The sequence below is a fragment of the Mustela erminea genome, chromosome 21 (genome assembly GCF_009829155.1).
Source record: "Mustela erminea isolate mMusErm1 chromosome 21, mMusErm1.Pri, whole genome shotgun sequence".
Taxonomy (NCBI): Eukaryota; Metazoa; Chordata; class Mammalia; order Carnivora; family Mustelidae; genus Mustela; species Mustela erminea.
The window spans coordinates 11,254,267-11,279,325 of NC_045634.1; the positions used below are offsets into that span (position 1 = coordinate 11,254,267).

General features: G+C 39.2%; 1 protein-coding gene and 1 long non-coding RNA gene across 3 annotated transcripts in view; one reads left to right on the top strand and one right to left on the bottom strand.

Annotated features, from left to right (window-relative positions):
• NRG1 (neuregulin 1) overlaps nucleotides 1-25,059 on the bottom strand; it is a 1,102,231-nt gene that overhangs the window by 242,152 nt on the left and 835,020 nt on the right. The window lies entirely within an intron of this gene.
• On the top strand, nucleotides 6,846-18,938 carry LOC116581603. Its single transcript, XR_004282129.1, has 5 exons — nucleotides 6,846-7,016; nucleotides 12,490-12,658; nucleotides 12,777-12,854; nucleotides 13,413-13,642; nucleotides 18,532-18,938. It is a non-coding gene; the product is annotated as an uncharacterized LOC116581603 (long non-coding RNA).

Below are 25,059 nucleotides of genomic sequence, written 5' to 3' on the forward strand. Positions count from 1 at the left end.
CACAGCGATAAAAAGCTCATGCAGTTATAAAGACATTTTAATTTACATCATGCTTCAGACAGCACAGGATGGGTGGGGGGAGGACAAGGAAGAAGACAGTTTGGTGTCTGGGGTGACTCTCCCAGCTCTGTCACTCCCCAGCTCTCTGGACCTGGGCAGGAGGGTAGGGAGTGGGGGCCACTTCACTTTCCCAGGCTGGACTCCCTTCATCAGTAAAATGAGGAAGTCAGTAACTGACAAGATGTCCGCAAGGTGCTTTCCAGGGTCGGAATGTCCTCTTACATTATATTTTACATCCTAGATTATACAGCTTGGTTTTGGGGAGGATAAAACAAGGCACGCAGGGAATTGATTTGGAAATTGTCAGATAGCTGATGAACCCCGATTTAGCAATCCTCGCTCCTCTGAAAGGGTCTCCAACCCTTTCTTTGAGCTTCAGCCAGGCTCGCAGGCATCAGATGGACTCCAAGGAGGTTTATGAGCCTCTCCTCAGGTCCAAGGGGGAACCTAAAGAGTTGTGGCTTTTTTTTCTATTTTTGGAGGGTGAGGGTTTGTTTTTATCTCTCATAGGGATATTTTTGGTAAATGTTTTCTGCCAAGATAATCAGTAAGATAAAGCACCTGCCATAGGGATGAATGCTATATAAACTTTGATGTGCATTCATGGTGGACATAAAGAACTTTCCTATAAATACTAACAATTTAAGTCAAAAATATATCATAGCCTAAGGATTCATCAGGGAAATGTGTTCATGTTCCTAAGGAAGGTCCATGGTCCTGAAGCAGCAAAATTTTTGGCATGGGTAAGGAGTGTGTTTGACTCTGCCTTTTTTGCTTTTTTATCTTTTGATCTGTATGAATAACCCAAATGGACATTTCTTTTAGGACACAGGAAAGTAGAGGAAAGTGTTTCACGTCCACAAAATCAGCTGGAGTGAAATTATAGCTTTGCCGTTTAGAAAAAGTTCGTTTCGGCAAGATTTACTATGTTACTACGAGTAGATGACTTATCTCCTTTCCCAAACCTCATTAAATCATAAAACATTTCCCTAAAGCCACTTCGGCTCCAATGCATTGTTCTGTGAAAGTCGTGGTATGTGTTAACTAATTCCAAGAAACCAAAATTATCTAAAACTTTTCAAATCCTGGGACAATCTCAGAATGCTCAATCACATAACAGGGCTTTAAATCAACCCGGAGACTAAGTAAAAAGACTAAGTAAAATGGGTAATAATAGAATACAGTGAGACAGTTTTGACAAGTTGAGTTGGATTCTGAAAGACATGTTGGAATTGGGATCTGAACTATTCAGATTGGTCTATACATTGAGAAAATTGTCTATACTACATTCAGTCACCCATGGTTCTGTCAGCAGAACCTCGGATCACCAATCAAAGACACTCATGAGCTATCCCTAAATGTTTTAACCTCACCATTCTGTGATGATGGAACTAATATTAATTAGAAGCTTATGTCTTCATTCACACTTCCCATGTTTTGAAAATATCAGAACTATGGTGGAATTAATGGTAAAACCAATAAAACTTAGGCTTCAGCCCTCCATACCTGCAAGAGTCCCTTCCAAGGCCTGGAACTAATCTTATATTAGTAATTTTTTTTTAATATTTTATTTATTTATTTGACAGAAAGAGAGATCACAAGTAGGCAGAGCAGCAGGCAGAGACAGAGGGGAAGCAGGCTCCCTGCTGAGCAGAGAGCCCGAAGCGGGGCCCGATCCCAGGACCCTGAGTTCATGACCCGAGCCGAAGGTAGAGGCTTTAACCCACTGAGCCACCCAGGCATCCCTATTAGCAATTTTTTTTAAAGGTCCTCCAAAATGTGCTCCTCTTTGAGGAGATACAAATCCAGTTTGAGAAATAGAGTAAAAATGCAGACAAGTTACCAGTTAGGGTTTGCTATGTTGGCATCTGACTAAATAGGGTTTTTTTTTGTTTTTGTTTTTGTTTTTTTCAAGTTTTTGTTTTTTTTTGTTGTTTTCAGCCCTACATGTTTTTTTGTTTTTTTCAGCCCTACATGATTTAGACCCTCCTCCCATTCTCAGCACAGAGACCATCCTCACCTTGCCACACTTTTAGCACATGCATTCTCAAAGCTTCTCTGAGTTCCTGGGGAAGGGGCAAAGGGCTGGTATAGAGAATGTCTTCTTTCTGTGGTTATGAGAATGACATCTGTTTGTTTACTAGTACAATAACTCCAACTGCCGAAATTACAGTTCTACGTACAGTTCTAGTTAAAAATGGTCTGGAGTACAAAAGTAATTAGTATTTTTAACATTATTCATAGACCTAATCTTTCTTCTTCCCATTGCAAATGCTAGAAAATAAGGACCAGGCCTGAGTATACAGCTCAAATGTCACTGATCAAAGATCTATCTGCCTTCCTCACAATGAATACATATTAGATTTAATACATAAAGAGGTGTTAAGTTCTTTGAGGGCAGATTCTACGTTATTGAAATTTTATATCTTTCATTGGTACTGAATTAAGCACTTTTGGTCTGTTAGGTGTATTGAAAATATTTGATGGATAATAAAGGAGCCCATTTGTTAGGTGTTTAGTTAATTTATAGTATTCAGTTGTGATACATCCTAATCATTTCCTCTTTAAAATTGCTAAGTGTATCAGATTTAAGGTAATTATTTTGGGATAAAGTTAAGATCATTATTTTGGATTAAAGAATTTTAATGGTAATAACACTACATGAATTCAAAAGAGATTATCTCAGCTTCTACATGATTCTAAAAGTCTGTTCTGTGAGTATATCAAAGGAAGAAAATAACACACAGTTGAGTTAACTATTCAACTTAAATTCACTAGAATCTATTAACCCATAAAAACATTTAACTAATTGCCCAATGTAGATCTAGCCTAAAATTAAGGTGTCTTAGAGCTACATAAGTAATCCAAGTCACTCTTATGCTACTTAAATTTCTAGAGTTTCATATCCTGATTACATGCTACTTCTAAACAGAGGAGTTTAGGATTATACTTTCAAGGTCAAGCTCTTAACAGCAATAATGTTTTTTGTTGTTGTTGGTAATGACGTCTTCAAATGTTATTATCCTCGGAAACTGCGTATTTCCTCTATTGTTTGTATATATGCATTTAGGTACACATAAGAAAATATTTATTATTTTTCCCAATGTTATGGACCTAAACTGTGAAAATCAAGACAAAATGTTAAATGTGAAAATGGAAGCATTCTTTTTTTTAGGTTTTAGAAAAACATCAGGAAGTCACGCCACCATGTAGTAAACTAAGACATAGGTTGTATTTATAAAATGCCAAAACATACAAATAAGCATGGAAAAAAATGAGCAACATATGGAAATATTTTTCCTAGACTATGAAAATTATCTGCAATTTGTGCCTTTTGGGAAAATTTTTAAATTTATGCAGAAATTATTTCTTTCTTAAGGCATTTTAAAAATTAAAATATTACCATAATCATGAATAAATGATATCTAGTCATGAACTGAAATTTTTGCCGGGAAACCCTCTACATACAATTCTTTATAAACAACTCTTCATAAATGTCTATTAATACATGATCAGTATTTTAAGGAAACAATGTGACTTAAAAGAAATTGTAATGAAAATAGCATAATTTAGAAAATGATATATCTTAAAGCAAATGTTTCTAAGAGAAATCCTAATATCATTAAGAGGAGCTTGATAAACACAGCTGTTTTCACCTTAGTTAGAAACACCCTGTTTCTCCAAGTTGGTTTAATTGCATCTCAAGTGAAAACATGTTTTGTTCTCATTAAGTGCCATTTTAATTTCTGATTGGAAGTCATAGGCACCTTAACTGCACGGACATTTCTGGAAAGAAAAAAAACAAGGAGTTTCAAAACATTTGGAACACATAATAGCTTCAATCAGGCAGACAGTAAAATCTTGGGGAATTTTCTGATATATAAGAAGAGTGGATATGAGCCAACTTAGCTTGTGGACCTATTTGAAGAATCTTGGGTGATTTTTACTGTAGTAAACACAACCTCTGATTAAATCATAAGCCTAAAAAACATAATTTCTTGACATTTTGACGAATTACTGGTATACAACTGAATCAAGTCTCTGCTTGTCTTGTGTTTGTTTCTGAAAAAGAGAAAGCTTATTGTTGGCTATGATAATGATTATTGGTAAAACACACAAACACACATGACTGTGCTGTTTTATACATATGATACCAGGTGTAATTCTAAATAGCACCTTTATTCATTCTCAAATGTGCTTGTATGGGTCCATATATTATAGTCACTCTATTAAAATATAATTTTGTTTGGAGAATTTTATTTGCATTTGGCAATCACTTATCTGGCATTGACCTGTATGCCAGGCATTGAGCTAAAGTTTTCACATATCGCAATGTCATTTAATCTTCACTATAATTCTAGGTGGTAGATATTATTTTTCACTTTTCCTTTTATAAATGCATAAATTAAAGTTGAGAATTTTAAAATCCTATATCTTAAAAAATTACCTAAGACGGTGTCTATACAATACCCTAAGTAAAACTAAAACCATTCCAAAAGTTTCAAATGTTTCCAGATATTTGATGACTCCGTATCATTTTACACTGTCCCAATAACATTTGAAAATTTTTTTTTAATTCCACTTGCATAGTTTCCCTTTGTTAGATTCTTCTTTTAATAACTCTGACTGAAAATGTTTGGCAAAGAAACAGTAAGAAACTTCCCTATTCTTGGCTAAATTAACAGAGCAATCTCTCATTTAAAACTAATTAAGCACTAGTGCTTAATTACTTTTTAGGGAAAAATTTTAGAAAAGTAGAAAGAAGCATATATAGAGTATGATGGCTTTCTTAGAAGTACTTACAAGCGACTAGGGCTTTTTTCCCCTGAATTAGGAAAATCTTGCAGCAGATTACAGGATATTCTCAATTTCCTGCTTTCTCTCCCTTTCTCTAGATTTGCTTTTCAGAAATTTCCCTAGGATTCCGTGGCACTAAATTTCTACTGAATCACAGACAGTGTCTCCCAAATATGACTTTTTTTAATAAACTTTTTTTAAAAGAATTTATTTATTTATTTATTTATTTATTTATTTATTTGACAGAGAGAGAGAGAGAGCACAAGCAGGCAGAGAGACAGGCAGAGGCAGAGGGAGAAGCAGGCTCCCCACTGAGCAAGGAGCTCGATGCAGGACTCGATCCCAGGACCCTGGGATCACAACCTGAGCCGAAGGCAGTGGCCCAACCAACTGAGTTACCCAGGCACCCTCCCAAATATGACTTTTAAGGCCCAAATATCCAATGGCTATTAAGAGTCTGGGGATATGAAAATAATTACTAAAATAAAAAGCCTAACTTTTACTAGAACAACTTTATACATGAATTATTTGTGTATCTGGTTACCAGGAAACTTCCTATGTGGAATGGATACGGATCTAAGGAGAGAAGTGGATGGAACTGCATATCAGTGCTGAGAGACCTGTGAGATAGATTTAAAATCAAGTACATGATTATCAAAGTCATTGTCAGACTAAAATGCAAAGATCTTAATTTATTATTGAAAATGGTGCTTAAAAAGGTATGTTCTGGATTATTCTCTAAAGTTACAGTTGTCAAATGTGCCAGTCAGTTATTTAGTTGTGGAATCTGCCTGCCATGTTTTTATTCAAATTGTAAATGGAGGGGCACCTGGGTGGCTCAGTGGTTTAAGCCTCTGCCTTCGGCTCGGGTCATGATCTCAGGGTCCTGTAATAGAGCCCCACATCGGGCTCTCTGCTCAGCAGGGAGCCTGCTTCCCTTCCTCTTTCTCTGCCTGCCTCTCTGCCTACTTGTGATCTCTGTCAAATAAATAAATAAAATCTTAAAAAAAAAAAAATTGTAAATGGAGGCCAGGTTTGGAGTGAGCCATACAATCCTTCACAATACAGATTTCAGTGAAAGTTACACAGGTGGAGGCAACTGGGCGATGGCCATTAAGGAGGCACGTGAAGGGCGCCTGGGTTGTTCAGTGGGTTAAACTTCTGCCTTCAGCTTAGGTCATGATCTCAGGATCCTGGGATCGAACCCTGTGTTGGGCTCCCTGCTCAATGGGGAGTTTGCTTCTCCCTCAGTCTCTGCCTGCCTACTTGGGATCTCTCTCTGTCAAATAAATAAATAAAATCTTGAAAAAAAATTGTTAAGGAATTTATGTGATGGATTGAGCACTGGGTGTTATATAAGACTGATGAATCACTGACCTCTACCTCTGAAACCAATGATACAGTATATGTTGACTAATTAAATTGAAAAAGAAAGGAAAACATAATAAGAAGTTACACAGGAACTAGTCATGTGGTGAATTAAAGCCTTGACATTTTATAGCTCCTCCCATTATCTATTCAATGCTGAGGGAAAGGGAGAATTACTCCGAAAAAAAGAGCAAAAGATAAAAAGATTAAAAGATAAAAGATAAAAAGAACCACATGGCAACCTATGAGTAGAGTTACAAGTTCAATTTTCTCTAATAACTTGTTCACGTATTCAACACTGAACTGCCAGCTTGCCGCATGCCATGCTTTGTTCTGAGGTATGGGGATACAGTGGCAACTAAAACAAAGTATTACACTCCTAAAGCTCATACTCTGGCAATAAACAACTAAACTAAATGTATAACCACAGACAACACTTCCAAGTGGTCATAGGTGAAAAATAAAACAGTGAAAGAGGATAAAGAAGAACAGAGGGTTGGCTATTGGACACTGCGTAGTCAAGGAAGGCTTCCTTAGATAGGGAACAGTTAAGCAGAGAATTCAATGATGTAAAGGAATGAGTCATGCTGAGATCATAAGGAAGCATCTCAAGGAGAAGGGACAGCATATATATATAAAAGTTCTGCAGCAGGAATAAGCTCGGTACAAGAGAGGAACAGCAGATGGACCAGTGAGGCTAGAGGGGTGTGAACAAAGGGATGCCAGTAGAAGATGAGGACCCCAGAGAGAGAGAAAGGCAGGGCCAGATCTCGTGGACTTTGAAGGACATGGTAAGAAGTTTTAATTGAATTCTACGTGTATGAAGTCATCGGGGAGTTTTGTGAAGGAGAGTGACATGATCTCATTTATACATATGTATTTATATTTATATTTATGTATTTATTTGAAAGACAGAGAGAGTGAGACCATGAGCAGGGGGGTACAGAGGGGAAAAGAATCTCAGGCAGACTCCATGCTGAGCAGGGTGCCCCACGCGGGGCTCCAGCTCACCAAACCCAACTTCATGATCCTGAGATCATGACCTGAGCCAAAACCAAGAGTCAGTCAATTAACTGACTGAGCTACCCAAGCGCCCCTGATTTCTGTTTTCTAAAGATCACTCTTAACTACTAATGCAGGACAGATTGTAGAGGGAAAGAGTGAAAGCAGGAAGACTAGTTCAAAGTTAATATAATTATCCACTCGAGAGACAGTGGCGACTGAGCCCGAGTGACAGCAGCCTGGGGAGAAGTGATTTCAGTCTGGCTATCCGTTGAAGGTGGAGCTGGCAGGACATGCTAAACAAGAATTGCATGGGGTAAAGGAAAGAAGAGAAGCAATTGAAAGGCGATTAGATTTTCACCTGAGCAATTAGGTGAAGAGAGAGACATTTATTGAAATGGGAATAAATTTGGGCAGAGCAGGATTGGGGATGGGGGAGAAGAAGAAAATCAAGAATCTGGGGTGCCTGGGTGGCTCAGTCAGTTAAGCAACTGCCTTTGGCTCGCGTCATGATCCCAGTATCCTGGGATCGAGGTCCAGTATCAGGCTTCCTGCTCAGTGGAAAGCCTACTTCTCCCTCTCCCTCTGCCTGCTGCTTTATTTGTCTCTTTCTAGCTCTCTGTCAAATAAATAAACAAAATCTTCAAAAAAAAAAAAAAAGAAAAAGAAAAAGAAAAGAAAACCAGTGATTTCGATGGTAAATCAGATGAAATGTGTAGGGAATCTAGGAATTCATTTCAAAATAATACCAAGTCCATTAGAAGTTAAAATAAATAACATAGGTTTTTTTTTTATGAAAAAATGATTCTGTTTTACCAAAGAAACATCATTTTAGTGAGAAGAAAGCATTGGTTTACATTTTTGTCAATCTCTGTCAAATGTCTGGCTTAATAGAAGACAGCTGGGTCCTCATATCTGCCTCTGTATTCAATCTGTTGCAATATGTTGTTTTGGTTGAAGTAGATGTAGCAAATCTGGCATCAAGCAGATGGGTAGTTGCAAAAGGGACTTCCTGAACACTCTCAGGACCCCTAGAGGTCCTCAAAGCATGTGCTGAGAATTCTGAGGTAGGGTACTCCTTTGAGAAAACTGACAAACTGAGTGGCAACTCAAGGAAGAATAAGGTTTGAGGGAAAGATTCGAGTCTCTTTGTTTTTAAAGAATAAGGAGAAACTGAGGCACCTGGGTGGCTCAGTGGGTTAAGCATCTGCCTTTGGCTCAGGTCATGATCCCACCATCCCAGGATGGAGCTCCACATCAGGCTTCCTGCCCAAGGTCCCCCCATGGAGGGCTGGAGAGAAGGGATGGAGAAAACGTGAAAGGTTAGCCTTTAAAGAGGGAGCGCCAACTTTTCTTCTTGACACAAAAGCATATGGAGGATAAATGGTCTTACAGAAAAAATCCAAGGTGGCAAGAAATGGCAATTGCTTAAGATGGGGAAATGTAAGGAGCTTTCAGTCTTCTCAGTCAAGAATGGATGGGGGAACAGTGTGGCAAGTGAGCAATGTAGGAGCAAAGTTGAAAACTTGAGGAGACATGGCTGTGGGGGAACGAAAAAGAGAAAAATCACAATGACGATTAAATGAGCAGCATTTGTAGAGCTACAGAGCACAGTGCTTGGCCCATGCTGGGTGCCCACGAAATGTTCCTTTTAAGTAAATGAAAGGGCATCCAAGAAGGGTTCTTGGTGGAGGACACCAAGCAAGATAGCATGGCTCTCTAGTACACTGTGTTAGTGCTGAGGAAGAGGGGGACTTGGAGTCCAAGATCTGGGTCAAGGCTTGACACACTTCTGCTTCCTTGGGTGATTTCACGGACTCCGAAGGGACTGATTCTCTCTGAAATGGAGTAAACCCAAGTCACATGGGAAATATTCATAATGGAGATGGACTTTTAGACTTGGTCACCATACAGTGAATCTTGTAGAGTATCCACACCGTCTTCTGAACATACTCAAAAAAGCACCGTACTTATTTATACTTATCATTTGGTCCTTATTTCAGGAAATCTCTTTCCAGCTGTCTGCCATGTATTTACTAACAGCTCTCACAGTCACATCAAAAATGAACTAAAAGAAGGAGAAAGAGGTGAACTGAAGAAGATTTTAGTTAGGCACACCCAGAACCACTTTTAATGGAGGAGGTTAAAAGACCTGTTTTTACTCCATAACTTCTTTAGAAAACTATGCTTGAATCCATTTATTTATTTTCCTTTTTTTTTTTTTTTTTAAGAGTAGCCTAAACTGGAGATACCTTGGTGGGTCAGTCAGTTAAGCATCTGCCTTTGGCTCAGGTCATGGTCCCAGGGTCCTGGGATGGAGCCCCATGTCTCCCTGCTCAGTGGGGAGTCTGCTTCTCCCTCTCCCTCTGACCCTCCCCATACTTGTGCTCTCTCTCACTCTCTCTCCAAATTAATAAAATCTTAATAAAAGTAAAAAAAAATTTTAAAGAATAGCCTAAACTGTTTCTCCTGAAATATTTTTACTCAATTTAAATCTCTGAAGTTATCAACTTTTTCTTCAATATCTGACATAAGTTGAGGTTACTAATTCATAATATTAAGAATAATTTTTTTAGACTTAATCTTTCATTATTTCTCTCATGGAAATAAATATTAGTGTATCTATTTTGTCTTTCATTTTTATTTTCCCAACTTATTTTCTTATGTAAACACTTTAAAGTGCCTTCTTTATTAATTACTTCCATAAGGAATATTGAGCTTGGTTTGATTGGCACATTGTTATTATCTCACCCTGGACTTGTTCCATGACCAGGAATAATTCCAATCTCAATGCCTTAACTTCTGCATTTACAGAATTAAATATTGGGAAACTATGCACTAAAAAAGCAGATTACAATAGGTCTATCTGATTCCCAAATTGACCAACCACTTAGATTTTCCTTATTTATTTATTTGAGAGAGAGTGCATGCATACAGTGAGGGTGTGAAAGGGCAGAGAGAGAAGGAGAAAAAGAATCTTGATCAGGCTTCGCACCCATTGTGGAGCCTGATGTGGGGCTCGATCTTAGGACCCTGAGATCATGGCTGAACAGAAATCAAGTCGACTGAGCCCCCCAGGCGTCCCTTGATTTTCCTCATCTTTTAAAATTTTAGGATTATATAGCCTAAGCTAATAAAGCCAAAAGAATTATATAGCCCTTTGTTTTTACTGTCATATAGATGCAGCCTATAATAACATTTTCACTCTATCTCCATATGACATAATATTATATAAAAAGAGTAGTGAGAATAAATATTATTTATGCCTCCTTACTAGATTTCTGGCACTGCGGTGAGAGCTTTACATAAATCATTCTATTTTAATTTCGCAACAGCCCTATGACGTTAGCACTCTCATTTCCATTTTGCAAGTGGAGATCTTGAGTGAAGTAAGTGATCCAAGTTCACACCACCACTGAGTGGCAAGGCAGGGCTCGAGCCCCCTCTATTACACACTCTATCACCTTGGTTCCATTTTTACTCTTTAGACTATGAATGCTGAAGACTGAAAAGTCGTGTGCGCATGTGTGTGTGTGTGTGTGTGTGTGTGTGTGTGTGTGTAGTTACATGTGTGACTGCAAACACTGCAGAAGAGGAACAGAACAATTATGAAAATGTGAGAAATAGAAGTAAAAATCTACCCCTTTCATATTTTGCTTTTGTGTCTCCAACGCACAAGAAATCCTGGTGGCACAAAGAAGGAAATAAAGATTTGGGGGAACTTCTGACAAAGTTCCTTCGACCAAATAAGGGGACTGAAAAAATCTCTTCACTCAAATCTCTGAGTGAAGCTATGGTTTTGATTGGATCCTATAGGTCTCTTGTGTTACTGGAAAGAGAGCTCTAAGTGTCCTTTCTATCACCAGATCAGATATTTAAATTTAAAATTCAGTAAATAAAATAACACACATGTGTGCCACATTACCGTTAGTTTATTTTAGGATCCCCCAGTGGAAATGTGGTTTGTGTAAATCTGTTTGTTTGTTTCAAATCACACATGAAATCTCATTATTATGATTGTTTTCATAGATATTCTTATCTGAAGCCACTTGCTTCTACAAGGTAATGCCTATCTCCTCAAAACAAATCCTTTATAAATGATACATTTAGCTTAATGAAATGCCAACTTCTAATTTGTAGCAAGAGACATCCCTCAAATAAATACATTTTAAAAGTTTGTAATGTTTAAAGTGAAGGTGTCATTTGAGCAAACTAGTCCTAACTACAAAGCTACACCGGTCTTTTTTTTCAAACAGTTCCTGCTTTCCTTTACAAGATTTCGATCTACTTCAGTTACCTCCAGGAGCTCAGTAATTTTTAAAACTAATTTAACTTTAATTCAGTCTAAAATAATAGCCACATTATATGGCAACATTCAAGGGTCTTTAGGCGTGGGTCTATTTCAGATCTGGAAAATATTTTCAAAACCTAAAAACTCTCAAGAGAAAAAAAATATTACAATGCTATTATAGTAAGTTACATTTATGGCACCACTCATTATTTAAAATGCCACAGTATTAAAAAGGCTGATATGAGAAACTTATTTATGATTTACTTAATAGCGTACCTATCCTCAGTAGTCTACTAGTTCGTACATTGAACAAACTCTCCATGAAGTCAACCAGATTTTTCACTATGAACACAATTACGATGATCACCGAATCTTAGTCATATCTTTAAAGTCGACTCTTCTGTTTGTCTGGTTTTGCTCCTCCTCATTTCCTCCTCCTGCCATTACACCAAATAGGATGCTATTCTTTTAACAAATAGAGGCAGTTCCCCCACCCCCCTCCAGCTTCCAATAAAACCTCCTGCCTGTGAATTATCTCCTCTCTGCATCTTTATGGAAACAGCCCCTGGAAAACACAGTCCTCAGTGGAGTCCCATAGCCCCTAAATGCTCTGGTCCTTGACAGCCTGGGGCATCTCCAGTCCCCTCCCTCACAGCTTCCTACGCTCTTGCTCTTTGTGCAACTTACATTTTGGTGGAAGTTAAACAGCGGGAATGGGAACTCCGTGCCGCACTCCCATCCTTACTCCAAATTTGCCACAGGTCAGTTTGTCACCCCTATTGTCACTGTGATTTCGATGTTGCAAGGACTTAGGTGATTTTTTTTTTTTATAGATTTCAGAATAGAAATCTCCCCTGTCTCTGATGCGGGCACTGGACTTTCTCAGAGGTATGCCGCTTTGGGCCTCGGGGACCCTGGGAAGCCGCCTTGGCAGGTTCTGGCAATGGAAGTAACAAGCATCCTCGCGACAGGTGACAATGCGGTCGTTTCACTCTGCCTTGAGATGCTCTTTGAACAGTGAGCCCAATAAGGATCAAAGAAATGAGCCTGGAAAGGATATGAAGAACGAATCCTCAGAAGAAAACCTGAAAATCTGTCGCCAGCACTGGCCCAGGACAGAATTGTGAAATTTGAAAATAAGTATTTATATCTGGTGCTGGCAGCCTCCTTTCCCTTTATCATCTTTTCCTTGTATCTTGACACCCAGGTTTTTTATACCGCACAGTGTTTCCCTGTCCTGAGTCTCATTTCCAGATAGCCCCTGCGCTCCTTCCCTATGCTCTGTCCTGGATTGGACCTTTGCTACAGACCATTTAGACGAGTTTGTGTTTATAGGGTAAGATGTTCACATATTTCTGCTTTATCTATTTTATGGGCAATTCAGGAACGACCATGTATTAAGCCAAGTGAATATGGCGGGAAATCTTATCTTAGCTCTCCAGTGACCCCATCCAGGCCAGCCCTCTGTCATATGATCTAGCTCCTCACTATGTTCTTCTAGACAGAAGGTGATCTATGGTTCTAGATAGAACATCTCTAGATAACCTCTAGTTATCTCCTGAAATAAATCTCAAGCTTTATGAAGGCCTGCCCTTAACCTTGTAAATGTCACAGAGCTAGACATGTTAACATACACACACCAGGAACAGGACACTGGTTAACACAGTTTTCATCTCCCCCCAATAAATAAATAAAATAAAGGCCTTTGAGAAACACACATTAACACATTATTTATTTATTATTATTTTTTTGATGAAGCTTCTGACTCTTAGTCCCATTCCTGCCAAGCGTGGTATCTCATGCAAAGTCTCCCTCTTCTAGCTTGGCTCATGCCCAACTTGGAGGTTCTGTCCTTGGAAGTGTCTAACAGGAGAAATAAACTTCTTTATTACAGAGGAAGAGGTTTACAAGGAAGGGAATTTCAATGGAGACCTAAAGATAAGTAGGATCTCACGAAGAGTATGGGGAAAAGGACTCCAGACCGAGAAAATTGCGAGAGGCTTGGGGCATTCAAGGACAGGACAAGAGGCAACACGGCTGGGGAACAGCAAGCTCACTTCAGACTCCCGCCATATTGCTGCGTGGGGTAACTGCACAGGCAGCCTGTGCCTGTAGCTCAAACATGTGAGAGCAGGCGGATGGAGGGAGCATGACAGGTTTAGCCCAAATTGCGTGATTGTATTCTGACCCCAAACTACCCACTTTTACTTACAGAATTACTGAAATATACCCCTATTGCACCAGACCGTCAATACAGTCTTCTTCTCGGAAGGCTCTCCAATCCTCTAGAGAATACGTTGCCCGTCGTGGGGGTGTAGTAGTCACTTTTCAAACAAAACCATGAGTTCTATTCTTGATAAATTCTCTATTCACAATTAATGTAAATTGACAACTCTCCCTTATAGAACAATAAAACAAAATCTGAGCAACTCAAACTACAGTTTTATTTGAAGCAAGGGGTTTATTAGTCACCTATACATTCAAAACAAAGTTTCCAGTATATCCCTTTTTTTTTTTAAAGATTTTATTTATTTACTTGACAGAGATCACAAGTAGGCAGAGACACAGGCAGAGAGCGGGTAGGGGGAAGCAGGCTCCCCCCTGAGTAGAGAACCTGATACTGGATTCTATCCCAGAACCCCAGGACCATGACCTGAGCCCAAGGCAGAGGCTTTAACCCACTGAGCCACCCAGGTGTCCCCAGTATATCCCAATTTTTAAGCCTTATCAAATCTTTCCTAGCAATCCACTTGACCAAAATACTTTTTTTCCTACATACTGGCACAAGCCACCATCCATTAAATGATATTTTGGCATTAAAAAGAAAAACACCCAGATGTATTTGGTAGTGTTCAGAAATCCAGTTCATGTGGCAATAAAATCAACAACGGCTTACTTTGCCAAATATGCATAACCTATAGTTTGGGATATAATAAAATTTTCCATACCACAATAATCAAAACATTAGTTGTATGATGCACGCACCATATAAATTGAAGCCTCAAATGTTTTTGAACATGAAGTACATTAAAAACATTGAGTCTCAGAAAAGATCAAATGATACTCCCATATGCAAGTGCTTTGAAAATGGTAAAGCACTATAAAATATATCAAGTTAGGTATGAAAGTAATATATACACACATAGCAGAAGCCAAATGTAACCGCACGCAGCAAATGATGTAATGATCCTTATTTGTCTAATTTGCATTTTCAGAAAAGACCGTTCATATGTTACAACAGCAGCTAAGTTTACAACAATTTTGCTTTGTTCTTGGCACACAAAAAAAGGTTAAGAATTTGCAGACAAGTCTTGGCAAAGAGATATTCTGAGGCAGCCTTGCCAGTCCCTGAGAGCTGCAGTATACAGCTGGAAAACGTTTGGAGGTTATGGACGTGTTAGAAAAACCTTCAGTGAGTACTGCTCATCAGTAAAGCAACATCTTCGGGTCATAATTGGGCCTTGAGGGGTATTAAAATAGTTCTAGAGCATTTTACACACTGGTTGGGTATTCCCAGTCCCATTCAGATGGTCTCATTTCTATGTGGAAATATTATTTGAGTTGCAGTAGTAAAATAGTATAACCAGTTCCCTCGTCCATCTAAATATGTAATTTGGGGCTGCTGAGTGGCTCAGTCAGTTAAGCATCTGCTTTTGGCTCACGTCATGATCCCAGGGTCCTGGGATCGCGTCCCGCATCAGGCTCCCTGCTCAGCGGGGAGCTTGCTTCTCCCTCTCTCTCTCTCTAGTTACCCCTGCTTGTGCATGTGCTCACTCTCCCTCTCTCTGTCAAATAAATAAATGAGTTAAATCTTTTAATAAAATATAATAAATTTGTAATTTGGCTTGGAGTACCACATTTTGTACCATTAGAGATCAACTGGACTATTTCCCCATCACCAAACTTAGTTTTCTCACCCAGAGTTTTACTGATAGACATGGGAAAAAAAAAGCTTTTTATTCTATCCTCCAAGACGAGACCAACTTTTTTTGTATTCAGTGATACTTCTGGCTGGTCACGTGTATCCGCAGCCCAGGCGGGGCGCTTCAGAGGAAGGCGGAACTGGAAGCGAGTTTTTAGATCATGCAGTGGATTCCACTGACCCATTACCCTGTATGACAGATAGAGCCTGAGCCCCAGGGGAGGCATTTCTAGTCTCCGGGTGTTTCTAGGCCTTTTATTTATAGTGACAAATCAACTGCTGTTAGAGAAATGATGGCCACATTTTCTGTTTTTCTAAAGAGCTACATGTTGCAAGAATTTTTTTTTTAATTAATTTTTTATTTTTTATAAACATATATTTTTATCCCCAGGGGTACAGGTCTGTGAATCACCAGGTTTACACACTTCACAGCACTCACCAAAGCACATACCCTCCCCAATGTCCATAATCCCACCCCCTTCTCCCAAACCCCCTCCCCCCAGCAACCCTCAGTTTGTTTTGTGAGATTAAGAGTCACTTATGGTTTGTCTCCCTCCCAATCCCATTTTACTCTCCTTTCCCTTTTTCTTGCTTGTTGAGACAGGATGCATTTCCTCTTTGTCAGCCTGTCTCAGGCCCCACATTCTTTTGCCCCTTATATGGAAAGATCCCACTTGCTTAAACATGTTGAGAAGCACAAATAAAAAGGAGCCATTAAAAAGATTTACATATATATCATATGCATAAATACCTATACAAAGTTCAGTACATCAAGGAACACAAAGAATTACCTAAAACAGTTGCCCATGACTTGACTTTAGCCTAGTGTCATTGAAATAGCCTTCTTTACGTATCTCTCTGTCTTTATAAAAGGTCACAATATTATTGTCCCAAGTTTTCCCATGAATCTGTCTTCATGTGGAGCATTTTTAAATTAAATAAAAAAAAAAAAGAGAGACCAAAATAGACATTCCAGCACTATTTTTAAAACGATGTGTTTCTTCTATATATTTTGGTTGGTTTCGAGTTACAAAGTAAAAGCACACTTATTGTAAATAAATTTGAATAACACAGGACTATAAAAAGGGAAAAAATGGATAGTCTTCCCTCTAACCCGTTCAGTTCATCCTCCAGAAGCATCCATTGTATAAAAGAGGTAATGTGGTATTGTGCTTAAGATCGTAAATCCTGAAACCAAATTGTCCGGCTTTAAATCTTGGCCTGCTACTTCCTAGCTGTGTGGCCTCAAACAAGTTAACTAGCTTTTCTGTGCTTCAGTCACCTCCTCAACAAAAGGCACTAACAAAAGGCTATGGCACGGGATAAATGAAATAAAGGTACCTAGAAGAATGTCGGATGTAAAATAAATGCTCAGTGTTCGTTGTTATTATCAAGTCCTTTTGAAATGCAAAGAAAAGTATAAGCTATTATAAATTACATACCTACAGGAATAAACTACATATTTCAATAAAACTGGGGGGAAAAAGCCTACCACCAGCACTACCACCACCACCAATAAAAAACTGTAAAAAAATAACAACTTTGAAAGAAATTCTTGGGGCCCCCCCAGGGTCCTGGGTTCAAGCCCTGCATCAGGCTCTCTGCTCAGCAGGGAGCCTGCTTCCTCCTCTCTCCCTCTGCCTGCTTCTCTGCCTACTTGTAATCTCTTGTCTGTCAAATAAATTAATAAATTTTTTTAAAAACTTCTGGGATCATGAAGCTATGATATAAGTTTATACTGCATTATTCTGTTACTTCAATGTCAAATTTACTTCAACAGATTATTAGTAGTATTGCTAACTGCCTAAATTATAAGGTCTACCTAAAAACCTTTTGAAAAACAGACTTGATTTCTGAAATAATCTGAATAAATTTTATTTGAAAAGTAATAAAAAATATCTTGACTAAATACCTATTTACATGAGTATGGAGCAGAAATATCTTAACAGCTAAATTCCAATTCCTCTAGAAGTTTCTCCACTCTCCATATCCCCCCATAATGCAGTGCCCTTTCTCCCACTTCTTTCTCCCTCTTCCCGAGTTATAAGGAAGGCCAGCTCGGGAGCTGGGAACCTGTGGCACAGAACAACCTGTCCGTGATCACGTTGCAGCCGCCCACTCGGCATGTACTTGGCATTGAGGAAACCAAAACAATGGCAACAGGACTGGAGCACCTACGCCAGTCCCAGCCTTCTGGTCCTGGTTCTGTCCATTAACTCTGGCTCCTTAGCAGCCATAACATCATAGCAACCTCACGCTGCACTTTGCATTCTGGGTCACAGCGGTGCACTCCAAACCCCACGGCTAGCCATCACGTCTTCATCTGCTCTCAAACCTCTGAAGCACACTTTTGACTTTACATACATAGTGTATTTAAGGTTCCTACAGTCTTGCCTCATTGGAGAGCTCCTGGGTTTTGATCAGTGACTATGTCCGACTGACTCAAACACAAGCCATGCGAGCCAACTGACAAATCATAATTCGGATCCGATTTGCCAAAGTTCCCCAACCCCCCCCCCAAATGAAAGAGACTTAAAAACCATCTAACTACTGCTGCTCCTTTCAGTTTCAGTATGAAACACATGTGTATCATCATGGAAGTGTGTGTGATGACTGGAGATATAATGAGAACAAGTGTATATTTTTATAATATTAAAGAAGAGGTTTTCCACAGAACCTTGGGGCTATATGCAGCTCTTACTCGTAATACATATGTTTCTAAGGAGAATCTGTATCCCACAGAATTACGTGCACATGTATGCGTGGAGTGTACGTATTGATGAGAACCAAGAATGAGGAGGCAAGGTCATAAGTTTGCTTACCGATGCGTATGTTGATAAAAATCTGTTATGTGTTTGCCATAATTGTTTGAACATGTACGTCTGGTTGCTCTGCGATTTGGAACAGTTTCCATCTTCTCTGGTCTAGCTGGTCAAAAATCTCAGTACATAATTTAAATACTTCAAAAATATACCATCATTTTCTCAAAATTGATTTCAAATCCTTCATCTTTGGGATTGGTGAGAAAATTAACATCGGTCAGTCTTTTTAGGATCCTTTTCCCAGCGATTTTTTTTTTTTTCTTTTCCAGGGTACTGGGCGGACAGACAGCAGGAGAACGGAGGAAACCCTTGGGTCCTGAAGTATGCATCCTCTCTGACTGCTGAGGAGAGGCTAGGTCTCAGTGTGCATGGTGTGCTGTGGTGTGGTGTGGTGACCCTTGATGGTTTGGGGCAACAATGTGAGCCTTTTGGGTGGCTATGAGTGAAGCCAGCAGTGTCAGCATACACAGTCATTTCCTGTCAGAGGTCATTCTCCTGTTCTCATCGGTCCCTCCATCCCCCTCTCGCCAACCTTCCTGTTAACGAGGTGAACCTATGCATTACGGTCCTACCACCCTATTCTTTAGGGTCCGACAGTCTTGGCCGGGTATCTTACTGTCTCCTTAGCAGCCTGACCCAAGAATGGGTTGCTCTCCCCACAAACCTGTAAACACTCCTCTCCTTTCCAATTGATTAGAATCTTTAAAAAAAAAAAAATTATCCAGGATAGCCATGTTATTTCCCTTGTTCTGACCAAGACACTTTTCCTACAGTTAGGAATCTTCTCTCTCTTCTGGGGCTAAGCTGGAGGAGGGAAATAAGCCAAAAAAACCAGAACCTTACAGGCCATGACACATTCCCTCCCTCCAGCAGTAATTTCAGGGTCTGAATGAAAGGAACGTAAAAGGATCAAGACAGGTAAAAACATTAATCTCTGAAAATATTAACTCCTGCCTCCCAGCACCACCACCATACACACACATCCACTGGCCAAGGCATCATAAATATTAAAGACTTGCAGGAAAGTAGCATGGTTCAAGGCAAGGGTACAAAGGCCTTTTCAGGATCCCCAACCTCAAGTCCAAAATGAAACTCACAAACCCATCCTCCTCAGTTAAATTCTCCTCTGCCTTGTCTTTTCTCTATTTCTATTAATAGAATCATCAGACAAGCAACATACCACGCTGGAAATGTTGGTGTCACCTTCCACTTTTTCTCCTCTCCCTTTTTCTCTTCTATCCCTCAAATAACAAATCATCTCCAATCTAATTTGGTGACAGCTTCCAGGCTTCCCTCTCAAGCCTGCTGCCACTCTGCCTTAATCTAGCTCTCTCTGTTTTGAAAGCTTTAAGTATTCTCTTAGATTACAAAGTAATATTTGAATACTACAAACAATTCAAACTGTATCCAAGTCTAAAAAAAAAATAGTGAGAGCCTCCTAATAATTTCATCAGAATGACAACTGTCAGCATTTTGATACAAATTTTTTTCATATGAATACAGTCAAATAGAAAAGTTTGTTTTTGTTTTCACAAATATAAGTTTATATTGCATATACCACTTTGCAATCCTCCCCCTAGTTTTATGAAGATGTAATGGACATATAGCGCTCTGTACCTTTAAAGTATACAGACAGCATAATGACTTCCATATATTATGAAATGAATACCACATTTAATCCATCATCTCAAAAGATACAATAAAAAAAATAAATAAATTTATCCTTGGGATCAGAACTTTTAGGATTTACACTCTTTTTTACCCTCATTTTATTTACCCTCATATTCTCAAAACTGACTTCAAGTCCTTACCATTGGGACTGGTGAGAAAAGTAACCTCAGTCTTCTTAGGATACTTTTCAAACATACCATATCTTTTTAAATATACCATACAGCAATGTGAACTGTAACCATCACGTAACAGATTACATCTCTAATATTTATCTTGTCACTGGTTGTAGCTTTTGACTCCCTTCATCCAATTCCCCCTTGTTTTGCAACTTACAAAAAAAAAATCTTATATTGTGGACGTCTTTCCATGGTAGGACATATAGGGCTACAATTCTTTTCATTGGGTGAAAAGTATTACTTTGTTTAGCTATATCACAATTTAATCCACCTTATCTGAATGGATTTTTGGGGTTTTATGCTACTGAACACCTCTCGACCTATATCATTGTACCCTTGAGCAAAGATTTCCAAAGGATTAATAAAGACTAACAAATTACCTTTCTGAAGCAGGGTATATTCCCACTGAAAATGCATGAAGGTGCCCCTCATTATTCTTTGACTGAATTAATGCAACCTAATCTTAATCATTTTCTTTGTCAACAAATTCTCCCCACTCTGGCTTATCATTTTCATGGCCACCAAAGTTGTTTTCCTAAAAAGAATGGAAGCAGATCCTAACAGTTCTTACCTTAGATGCTTCAGTCAGATCTCTGTCTCCAAAAGATGCAACTGACCCCTGAAATGTTCCAATAGACTGGCCTGAATCTACCGTTTTAATTTCTTCAGTGGACACTGCCTCCTGCAAATCATACTTAGGACATTAAATGGGTTCATTTGGGGGCACCTGCATGGTGTAGTTGGTTAAGCATCTGCCTTCAGCTCAGGTCATGATGCTGGGGTCCTGAATTCAATCTTGGCCCCTGACTCCCTGCTCAGCAGGGAGTCTGCTGCTCCCTCTCTCTCTGCCCCTCCCCCTGCTTGTGCTCTCACTCTCAAATGAATAAATAAGTCTTTTAAAAAACAAAAAGAAAGAAACTTCTGCTCTAGCATAATTGTGATGAGTTACACTGAAGGAGACCAGGTCACCCTGAAGGGGACCAGAATGTGCTGCCCCAACACATGGCACTTTGACATCAGGATTACTTTGAGCTGAAGACTACTAAGAATCAACAGACGCAGGGAGAGTTTTCTGCCCTCCCTTCTCTGCCTGACGCAGGCCATACATTTCCCTTTGAGGAAGGTGTTCCCTCTGTCCCACACCAAGAAAAGTGACCCTTCTCATCTCAGAGGACAAGTCAACCCCAATATGAGTTTGTATAAACAGACCTGACTAAAATAGCCCTTCCCATCCGTTACCTTCCCCCATGTATTTCCCAGTTACTTCCCTACAGTTTTTCATCTTTGGAGTCCAAACCCTCTCTCATCCCATAAGAGAGGTATCTAAGTCCCAGACCTTGATACCTCTTTGTTTCAGTTCTTTCCTGTGAACTACAAGTACACATAAATATTCTAAAAATTACCTCCCCTCCTACTGTTAATCTGTCTTTTGTTAGTCTAATTTGGAGTCCTAAGCAAGTAGAGGAAAACTTTCTCCTCCACCTTATCTGAATAGGATAATCCACCTTATCTGAATGGACTTTTGGGTTTTTATGCTACTGAACACCTCTCGACCTGTATCAGTCGAGACAGTTCGGACATGAGGATGCGTGGCGACTGGTTGGGATTCCCACTCACTCAGTAACCTGTTGCTGAGATCTCCAGACCCCTAACCAAGCCAGCAAAGGTAAGTGTTCTTGCCAAATCAGCCTCTTGGATTTCAGCTCAGAGTGTGGCGGAAGAGCAGTAAGAAACTCGCCTTGTGTTTTTCCTTCCAACACTCGATTGGCAGGAGAAAGTGTAAGAACCAGCATGTTGGGTATTGTAACTCCTCTGACTTTTAGTTTGCATACTTTCATTATTGATCCTGTCCCTCTTGGAGAGAGCTGTCGTTTTCTTGTCTCTGCTTTTTGTGCTGGTCATCAGAGGGAGGAGAGTAATAGGGTATAACATACTCAGAAGACCCATGAGCCTGTTGTTTGAGCCTGTTGACTCATGAGCCTGCTTACAGTTTTCACTGGACCAGAATCTGTTTGGATAAACGTTGCTATAGGTCACTATTTAAAAAAAAAAAAAAAAAAAAAAAAGGATGAGGTTCTTTTGTCTTGATTTGGGTCCTGAGAGGTTGGCGGCTTAGGTCTAGAACAACATTCTCTCTGGTTTTCCACCTATTGGGAGTGCAGGTCATTGGGCCTGCCTCTGGAGGTAACTAGCTGCCTGGTTAGGGACTTGAGACATAAGGAATGAGAGCATCACTTTCCATCTGAGGGTTTCAGTTTTTTGGGGGGGGGATGTTGGGTGGGGGGGAGTTTGTCCAAATAAGGATCTTAGCCCATAAAGGGCCCTTGTCATCTTTTTCTCTGCAGCCTTATTAGTGCTGGGAAAGTCCCATGTCAGAATGGTCTGCCGGGGTGTGACAGATTAGCAAGTCTGGGATTGGAGGCCTCTCACTTTGTGGGAGACTAGAGACACGTGTTTTCACCAACGCCATTCTTTCTGCCCGTGCCAAGAAAGGTCTCTGTTTCCCTTCTCTTCGGCTTTCTCAGGGAGTGACTTTGAATCATTGGGGCTGTATCTTCTCCACCTTCCTTGGGATGCCTCTTGTAGCCATGATTCAGTCCTATAAGGCTTGTTGGCTTTGTGTTATCTTTTGGAATATACCTTTGGAGATCCTAAATCATTGGTAGCCAGATGACAGTCTTTGGATCCGGAAAAGCTTTTATACTTAAAAGAATTTTTAGAAAATGTTCACCCTAAATAAATGTCTGATTGGTACCTGTAGGAGGATCCAATTGAAAGAAGGGGGGAAAAAAACCCCAACCTAATATCATGGTTAGCCTACAAAGATTCCCTTAACAAAAGAACAGAAATCAGATTTAGAACAACTTAAAATTCCACCACAAACACTGCCCCTCCCCCAACTCCTTTTATAATGTCAGCTTAAGAAAGCTTAGGCTGTCAGGAGAATTTACTGTTTGTCCCAGAAAGAGCAAAAACAAAAACAATAAAACCCAGAAATAGGCAAATATGCCTCCAAACTCCTTCTTAGGATTACTTGAAAGCTTGTCCCCTTTCTCTCCTGCTTTGAAATGTAAATCTTCTACCACCGAGGACTGTCGGCTCAAGGACAGGAGTCATCTCCTTGAACTGGAAGCCTCTACGGGAAGAACTTCTAACTTCGGCTCCCAGTCCAAAGAGCACCTTGCTTTAACTTCACAGTACACGGAAACCACCACCTGGCATTAAAGCCACAGCCTCCATAAACCACATGTCCAAGAAAGATCTTTAAAGTCTTCCCCACAAATACTGGTAAAGAAAAAAAAAAAAAAAGCCTTTTATTGTGGGACGCCTGGGTGGCTCAGTCATTAAGCATCTGTGTCTGCCTCTGGCTCAGGTCATGATCTCAGGGTCCCGAGATCGAGCCCGCCATTGGGCTCCTTGCTCAGTGGCAAGCCTGCTTCTCCCTCTCTGACTCCCCCTGCTTGTGTTCCCTCTCTCGCTGTGTCCTCTCTTGAATAAATAAATAAAATCTTAAAAATAAGAAAAGTTTTTTATTGAGCACATTGAGCAGGTGACTGACTTGGTCCATTTGCCATAAATATAATTAGGATTTTAAAAAAAGACAAAAATGAGAACCAACACTTATATAAATTAGTCCATTTTGTGTGTCTATATGTATACCTGACCCATGGCCAAAATCTTAAAATTAAAAAAATTTAAATCTCTATTTTATATGTATGTATGAATGTATGTATGTATGGTTCATATATGTGACTTTTTTTTTTATCTCTGGATGGCATTACCAAGTTAATAAAGGAGCACTATTCTAAATCAGCTTAGAAAAAGCTAGGCACTTGTAAGTTAAGTATTCCTGGAACTCCCAGAAATATAGGTGCTAACTCAAATGCTTTTCTTTTATTTTTATTTTTATTTTTTTTAAGATTTTATTTATTTGATGGAGAGAGAAAGAGTACAACCGGAGGGAGCAGTAGGGGAAGAGGGAGAAGCAGGTTCCCAGCTGAGCAGAGAGCCTGATGTCGGCTTCCAACTCAGGACCCAGAACCCTGAGAGCTGAAGGTAGATGCCCAACCAACTGAACCATTCAGGCATCCCTCAAATGCTTTTCAAGTTCATGTGATCCAGGATAATCTTTCTTGAATAAAACCAGTTCAATAGTATTGATTTAACAAAACATCCTCAGACTTGTCAACATTAAATATAATAACCATTTACATCTTATTGTACTTGAGTTTACTAGTCAAATAAGCTGACATAACTACTAGATGTTTAAGATGATAAAAGTTATATATTTAATTTTAATCAAATTGAGTCACTGTTCTGACAAATTTCATTTTAGGAATAAATGTCTTATGATTGTATCAGCTTAAAAATAACTTCCCAGAACTTTTTGGTAACTTGAAAACTTAAAAGTTTTTTGATGTAAGTTTTCAACTTATATCAAGTTTTGGTAACTTGAAAACTTAAAGTTATATTAAATTAAAGGATAGATATTCACTGAATATCTAGATTATTACCAAATAAGATAAAATACTGAAATATTAACTACTAAATACAACTTCATGTTTATTTACTTTTGGAGTCTTAATTTTGCAGAAAGACTAAAATATGTTAGTAAACATGTTCTTTTGCCACACTAATACACTTTACCATGAGGTAACAATCTTTAGACACTATCAAATGGTGTATTCATAAATTAGCTCATCTAGTACAGGATGCGGATCACAACAGACAGTTCCCAATTGTCCACCTCTTAGTTTTCACTAGAAATTAAGCCTACTGAGAGTTAAGAATTCTCATAAATATATGTAAATAAACTATAGGAACAATAAGAATGAAGAGGGAAAAAACCTTGGTATGCTAAGTATACAAGGAAAGTATAAGATGTGTTTTCCTTGAAAAAAAGGAAAAAAGTAATTTTGCCTTACAGTAGGTTAGAGGCCATTTAAAGCC